The 8029-nt window shown below is 41.9% G+C and overlaps 1 pseudogene across 1 annotated transcript; it reads right to left on the bottom strand.

Annotated features, from left to right (window-relative positions):
* Window positions 1-4485: 4485 nt before the first annotated feature.
* On the bottom strand, window positions 4486-5600 carry LOC116560797 (annotated as a pseudogene). Its single transcript, XR_004273139.1, has one exon. The product of XR_004273139.1 is annotated as a non-histone chromosomal protein HMG-17 pseudogene (transcript).
* Between the last annotated feature and the right edge of the window lie 2429 nt (window positions 5601-8029).

The following is an 8029-nucleotide window of genomic DNA, read 5'->3' on the forward strand; positions in this document are numbered from 1 at the left end:
ATTAGGTCAAGTCAGTGCTTTTTCTTTTTAAGCATCAAACACAGTGCTTAGGAGATAAATGGAAAAGTTAAGAATAAATTCATTTAGGAAGAAACCCCTGGTTAGGGGTTGAATTTGCTGAATACGGATGAACCTGTATTTTCTTTGTTGTGGGAGTGGAAGGGTGCTGTCGGGGATTTGAAATACTGTTTTTAGTTTAGTTAGCAAAATACGGGCAAAAGATTCAAATCAGAAAGTATGCAGTTCTAAGTTATGATCCTTATTTGTGCTGACTTTAGGGATACTACTGGGAATCAGGAAGAAATTACTTTTTATTCATTTTGTGGACCTTTCTTACTCTTCTTATTTTCCTAGGATATCGTAAAAGTTTCAAAATCGAAATAGATTTTTTTTTCTCATTTAGAAAAAGGTTATATACTCGTTGTAAAAAATTACATAACACAGCAAAGTATAAAGAAAGCAAAAAATCACTAAAAATACCACTACCTAGCAATAACTACCATCAATATTTGATGAACATTTTTCTAGACAGCTGACGCTCTTCTCTCAACAGATGCAGGATTTTATGCAAACGTGTTTGTCTTACACATATTGTTCAGCAACCTGCTTTTCTTTTTTTCAGAAATACATGTCATGACCATATTTTGAAGTCAGTATGTATAGATTACAGCATTAACCTTTTTTTCTTGAGGTGGAGTCTCACTCTGTCACCCAGGCTGGAGTGCAGTGGTGCAAACATGGCTCACTGCAGCCTTGACCTCCTGAGCTCAAGCCATCCTCCCATCTCAGCCCCCAAGTAGCTGGGACCACAGGCTTGCGCCACCACACCTGGCTGTTTTCTATTTTTTGTAGAGATAGAGTTTTACCATGTTGCCCAGGCTTTTCTTGAATTCCTGAGCTCAAGCGACCTGCCTCCCTCAGCCTCCCAAAGTGTTAAGATTACAAGCGTGTGGCTCATGCCTGGCCAGCATCATCATGTTTAATGGTCACTTAATATTCACTGTACAGTAAATGATTTTATCTTAACATGGGATTTAAAAAAATTATCAGAAAGACATGCTTTGAAATGTTTTTTTTCCTAAACACAGCAGAAGGCATAAATTAAAAAGTGATCTCATTTATTCATTCTCATCCCCAATTAATTCTACCTCCCAAAGGTAACTTTAAAATATTATCTCCCTAGGATGAGACAGGACTAGTAAAAAATACATATATAGGCCGGGCGCAGTGGCTCACACCTGTAATCCTAGCACTTTGGGAGGCTGAGGCGGGTGGATCACAAGGCTAGGAGTTCAAGACCAGCCTGGCCAATAGAGTGAAACCCTGCCTCCTCTAAAAATATAAAAATTAGCTGGGTGTGGTGGCATGCACCTGTAGTCCCAGCTACTTGGGAGGCTGAGGCAGGAGAATCACTTGAACCCAGGAGGTGGAGGTTGCAGTGAGCCAAGATCAGGTCACTGTACTCCAGCCTGGGCAACAGAGTGAGATTCCGTCTCAAAAAAAAAAAATGCACACCCCCCCCAACACACATTTTCCCAGATGGGATCATTTTATCTTAATTTGCTTTAAAAAATTTCACACTGTATTGTGTACATTTTCTAGGTCAGTACATATAAAGTGATCTAATTCTTTTTCAACAACTGCATATGTATTATAGATGTACCATGACTGATTTAACCTACACCCTATTGTCTTAGTCTGTTTGGGCTGCTATAATAAAATATTATAAACTGGATAGTCTATAAACAATATAAATGTATATATTTATTTCCTACAGTTCTGGAGGCTGGGAAGTCCAAGGTCAAGACACTCACAGATTTGGTATCTGGTGAGGGCCCACTTTCTGGTTCATGGATGGCATCTTCTCATTGTGTCTTCACATGGTGGAAGAAGTGAGGGATCTCTCTCAGGCCTTTTTTACAAGGGCACTAAGCCCATTCATAAAGACTCTTAGACCTTCATGGTCTAATCACCTCCCAAAGGCTTTACCTTCTAATATCCTGGGGGTCAGAATTTCAACATGAGTGCTAAGAGGAAACATTCAGACCACAGCACCTATGGATCAACATTGAGGTTCGTTCGTTCTTTCTTTTTTTTTTCTTTGAGATGGAGTCTTGCTCTGTTGCCCAGGCTGGAGTACAATGGCGCAGTCTTGGCTCACTGCAAACTCCGCCTCCTGGATTCAAGTGATTCTCCTGCCTCAGCGTCCCATGTGGCACACGCCACCGTGCCTGACTAATATATTTTTAGTAGAGACAGGGTTTTACCATGTTGGCCAGGCTGGTCTTGAACTTCTGACCTCATGATCTGCCCACCTTGACCTCCCAAAGTGCTGGGATTACAGGCACCTGGCCTGATGTTATTTCAATTTTTAGATATGCTAAACAATGCTATAGTGAACAATCTTGCATAGTCATCTTTATAAATGTCCCTATTATCTCTTTAGTAGATTCCTGGCAATATTATTGCTGAGTCATTTAATATTTTGATCAGTGTAGTCACGCTCTTTTCCAGTTGCTTTCCACTTCAGGTTTGTACTGGGTGCTGATATTTTCATTTTTTCTAACCTTCTGAGTAGAAAATTTTTGATCACTGTAGTTTTTATTTACATTTCTTTCATTATTAGCAAAGTTAAAAACATTTTACAATGTTTAATGTTGGTCATTTGAAGTTCTCTTGTAATGTACTATTAGTGCCCTAAACCCACTTTTTATTGGGATATTTCTCTTTTTCTATTGTTTTGAAAGAGTTTTTAAAATGACCAATCAACACTGTGCTTTATCCAGTCTGTGTAAAAATTTGACTTCATATGACAATTTCTACTGACATTTGCTACCTTTGGCTTAATTGATGAGAAAGGAAAATGAACTATGGGTTGCTCCATCTTTCTCTATCCTTTCATGCCCTTTTCAGTGTGGTTGGCTAATACAGGGATGTAACATGAGTGAGAAAGATGTGGTAGGGTTCCTTGGTTGTTCTTTTTGCTTAAACAGTATTGATTCTTGGCCAGGTGAGGTGGCTGACACCTGTAATCTTAGCACTTTGGGAGGCCAAGGTGGGAGGATCATGAGGCCAGGAGTTCGAGACCAGCCTGGCCAACATGGTGAAACCCTGTCTATACTAAAAATACAAAAAATTAACTGGGCGTGGTGGCAGGCGCCTATAATCCCAGCTATTTGGGAGGCTGAGGCAGGAGAATTGCTTGAACCTGGGAGGCGGAGGTTGCAGTGAGCCGACATAATACCATTGCACTCCAGCCTGGGTGACAGAGCAAGACTCCGTCTTGAGAGGAAGAAAAACAAAACAAAACAAAACAAACAGTATTGATTATTTCAAGCTAAACTGGTTTAAAGGGAAAGTAAGTCCTCTTGGCTGGCCTGTGGGTTGAGGCGGGGTCACCTACCACTGAGTTACACTTACCTTTCATGTGTCATGGGTCCACCAGAACTCTCTGCCTGGGGCATCACAGGTGGTAGATGTGAATGGGTGGCAAGGAAAGGGTTACTGCATGTGCACACATATTGCATCCCCTCTGCTCACACTCATTCTCCATTGTCCCATGAAACTTCACTTATAGAACATAAGTTCAAAGATAAAATTCTTAGGAATTTTAAGATGGCAACACTGGAGCGTGAAATCAAGTGCAGGGCCTTCTGAGTGGGCGCCTGCAGGATTGTGTAGGTTGCTGGTAGCTGCATTCCAATGACGGGTGAGGGACCTTTTACACAATTTTGTAAAACGCTTGAAGAAGCGTCCAGAAAAAAAGACACCATCCAAGCATAAGGCTCTATGATCACTTCTTTGGAAGTCTGGATTTTCCAAACATTTACCAAACATTCTTCCCCAGTGAGTTGTAGATCAGCATGGTTTATTATAAAAGCAAGGCCATACGTGGCTTCTCATATTCTCCTCACTGGTCTGTCGAGGGTCCTAGTCTTACCGACTTTCCAATCAGAACAAAACCATCCATAAACAAAGAAACAAAGCTAGGAAAGCCAAGAAACGAAGATTGAAGTGAGAGGGATTTCAGTGTTCTTTTCCCCTACCAACGACTGAAGAACTGAACACCCTAACCCATCTGATCTCCCAGGTGGAAGCCACAAATCTTTTTTTGTTTTCCTCAGCATATTGGCGCAGTGACAAGTTCATTTTACACTTTCTGGCATCTCTCTTGTAACCTCACCAAGTCTCAATAAGTTCACAAAGAGGGCCGGGGCAAATAACCGTGGAAGGCAGGTGTTTTTTTGTTTATGTATTTTCCTTGTTATATACCCGTCTATACCTGAGGCCTCTGCAGAAGAGCTTAATACATGTAATAGTAACTGACATTCACCATACACTGAGCTTCTCTTTCCATTTCCTGTGTCCTTAATAGATCCCTACAGAGAGTAGGGAAGAAAGCTTAGACTATTCTCAGACAATTGTGTTACTTCACTCTCTCCAAACTCATTACAAATTCTTTTGCTGCTGTATGAGTCAAATGGATTTTTTTTTCCAAGCCAAACTGTATCCAGCTTTATTAAAGATACTTTCCATAAACAATCATGGTATTTCAGGCAGGACATGGGCAGACAATCGTTAACAGTATACAACAACTTTCAAACTCCCTTCTTTGATGGACTACCCCAAATCAGAAAGCCACTATAAAACCCAATGAAGTCTTCGTCTGATGCTCTGAACAGGGAAAGTTTAGAGTGAGGGTTGACATTTCACATTTAGCATGTTGTTTAACAACTTTTCACGAGCCAACCCAGACTTTTAGGAAGTGAAATGCAAATGGCAGAATTTATCTGAAGATCCACAATCTAGAAATGGAATCACTGCTCATTTGACAGGTGCCATCTCAGTGGCATCACTGGCAAGTCCAGATTGCCTGACACACTGGTAACCAATGACTGGGGGTCAGGTCCCAACAGATGTCTGGGCTTAAGGGAGTTAAGTCTATGCGGAAAGACGGAAAGGGAGAAGAGGACAGAAAAACGAATTTGTTTTTCCATACCACAAGGCTTTTGTGTGCCAAGGTGGCCATGTGTGTCAAAGTCAGGGAATCCCTCCTCCTGGGAGCCAAGAGGAAGTCTCTCAAAACTAGAAGGGAAAGGCGTTTCCCCACATCAATCCAGCTTTGGAGACATTCTATTAGTGACATATGCCCCGTCCCCCAAAACAACAATGAAGTGCTCTGTGTGCTAACAACATAGCTTAAAAAAAAAAAAAGTAAAACAAAATTCTGCATTTTTATAAAACTTGATAAAAAATAGTATTTCAAACTGTACAGTCACCAGAAGTACACAGTTATCAAAAATGCACACACTTCACTTGGCATCTCCAGCACCGTCGGCCTTCTGTGCCTGGTCTGTTTCGGCCTCTCCATTTTCTGCTGGGTTATTCCCTTCCTTGCCAGCATCAGCTTTTCCCTTTTCCCCTTTGGGTGCCTTCTCTCCCTTCTTTGCAGGGGCCTTTTTAGCCTTGGGCTCTGGCTTTGGAGGAGCAGGGTTAGCAGACAGCCTTGCAGATCTTCTCTGTGGTTCATCCTTCACCTTGGCTTGATCTCCTTCAGCATCCCCTTCAGCCTTTCTCTTGGGCATGGTGGTGACCGCGGCAGGACGTAGGCGCCTGGCGCGGGATGCGGTGGCACGTGGGCTTTGGTCGGTCCGGGGGTCGTTCTGGCCTCTTCTTCTTCCAAGTGAAATGGATTTTTGAAGAGATGACATAGGTGTCGTTTGTAGATATCTTTACCAACATTTGGCCATTTTCCTTGACCTCACATCATTCTAACATATTCCCAACATCATTTGCCATTCTTCCAAGTGTGCCTTAGACGTCAGAGGAAGGAGGCACGGGACATAATAACATCTTCCGGCACTTAGCATCATTGCTCAGGAAATATTAAAGCACTTACCAGTGTAAGTGCCCTCCATTTTTCTGATAAAAATAATGAAAGGTGCTTGAGTTTATGATGATGGGCTCTCTGTAAATTCTGATCAGGGTAGACATGTACATTTATAGGGAGAAAGTTTCTCTGTACAAGGTAACATTACCTTAACATCTCTGTATAAGGTAAAATTTCTCTATATAAGGTAACATTGTTTATTCTTCCAGTTTAACTGGGAGAATAACAAGTCTCCCATTTCCTTTCTGCTGGGAGACTTGTTTATTCTCCCTCTTCTACTCCTCTTCCTCCCCCACTCTTCCTTTTCTCTTTTCTTTTCTTGTTTTTTTGAGACAGAGTCTTATTCTGTTGCCCAGGCTGGAGTGGAGTGGTGCGATCGTGGCTCACTGCAACCTTGACCTCTCCAGGCTCAGGCGATCCTCCCACCTCAACCCACCTGAGTAGCTGAGGCTACCGGCACCTGCCACCACACCCTGCCAATTTTTGTATTTTTTGTAGAGACAAGGTTTCACTGTGTTGTCCAGGCTGGTCTTGAACTTCTGGGCTCAAGTGACTTGTCTATCTTGGCCTCCAAAAGTGCTAGAACCTCCTTTTTTCTTTTTCTTTTCTTTTTTTTTTTTTTTAGATTTTATTTTGAGGGAGAGTCTCATTGTGTCGCCCAGGCTGGAGTGCAGTGGCATAATCTCAGTTCACTGCAACCTCTACCTCCCTGATTCAAGCAATTCTTGTGCCCCAGCCTCTCAAGCAGCTGGGACTACAGGCTCGCCCCACTATGCCTGGCCAACTTTTATGTTTTTAGTAGAGACAGGATTTTGCATGATGGCCTGGCTGGTCTCGAATTCCTGGCCTCAAGTGATCCTCCTGCTTCCCAAAGTGCTGAGATCACAGGCATGAACCACCATGCCCAACTTCCTTTTGTCTTACATTGCTTTGAAGAAATACAAATCTTTTGCAAATTGATTATTTTGATTATTCAGTTTGCTTCCATGTGACCTCTGATCATAAGTTGTATGACAATAGAGTAGTCTTGCAGTGTTTGAAAGGTCTCAGTGACAACCCCTGTTCCTTGGGTTTAGACATATTCAGCATTCAGATTTATTCACTCCTTTCAAAATGGTCAATTTGTATCCAGATACAAATGAAAACGAGAGCTGATCTTGCATGGGGTGAGAGGAACCTTTTAGGCTCAACTGGGTCTTCCAGGAAACCTCTTATTTCTTCCCTTCTCACCCCTTAAACTGGGTGAGAGACTCCTCTTAGCTGCTTCCATCATACCCTGCACGTATCTAAATCATTGCACTCATATCTTTTTTTTTTTTTTCCTTTTGGTTGTATTACCTAGTGTTACTAGGGCGATTATGAATCATTGTTAACCAAAGTTTAATGGCTAGACTAAAATATTTCAATTGCAGTGATTTTGTAAGATTATAATAATTGATTCAGAGTTGTAAGAATTTCCAAATTAGTAATAAAGCTTCTTTATATACTATTAATACATTTTTTCACTCTACAGTATTAGCAAAAACATACAGAAATCAGTATCAGTGAGGGCCCCCCCTGTGGGAAGCAATTCAATTAAAAAATCAGGGAATGCAAACCTGAGTGTCTGCTTTGGGCACTTAGAGAGCGTATGCTTGCTCATTGCAGGTATTGGAAAGTAAATGGGGGGCAATTTGAGGGAATCACTGGGTCCAGGGAATAATCTTGTCTGTCCCCTTTTATGTTAGGCTCTGCTATTTTTTAAATGTCTGGATTCTGGATGATGAGGTTAGAATTTTGGTGCTGATTTTATCACTGGGATGGCCTATCTTTTAGATTTTTCTATTTTAGGGTTTGTTGATCGAGATGAATTTCAGAACTTAAACAAATATTAAATTCAGAATAATCAATTTGGGCTCCTGTGGAGTCCTGTTTGTGTTCTCTCCCTGTGGCTGGGATGGCCTGTCTCTCCAGGCACATTCTGGCATATGCCTGGCATCCTTCCCATGGGCATCTCCATGGGCATGTCCTTGCACTGTACATTTCAGTTCCTGGGAGGATGCCCACCTCTGGGTGCTCTGATGTGCACCTGCTGTTCATGCCTTTCCCAAGTGCTCCCAAACTCCATGTGTCTCATGGTGGATACGGCCTGAAAGGGCC

The sequence above is a fragment of the Sapajus apella genome, unplaced genomic scaffold (assembly GCF_009761245.1).
Source record: "Sapajus apella isolate SASKATOON/1434 unplaced genomic scaffold, GSC_monkey_1.0 scaffold27, whole genome shotgun sequence".
Taxonomy (NCBI): domain Eukaryota; kingdom Metazoa; phylum Chordata; class Mammalia; order Primates; family Cebidae; genus Sapajus; species Sapajus apella.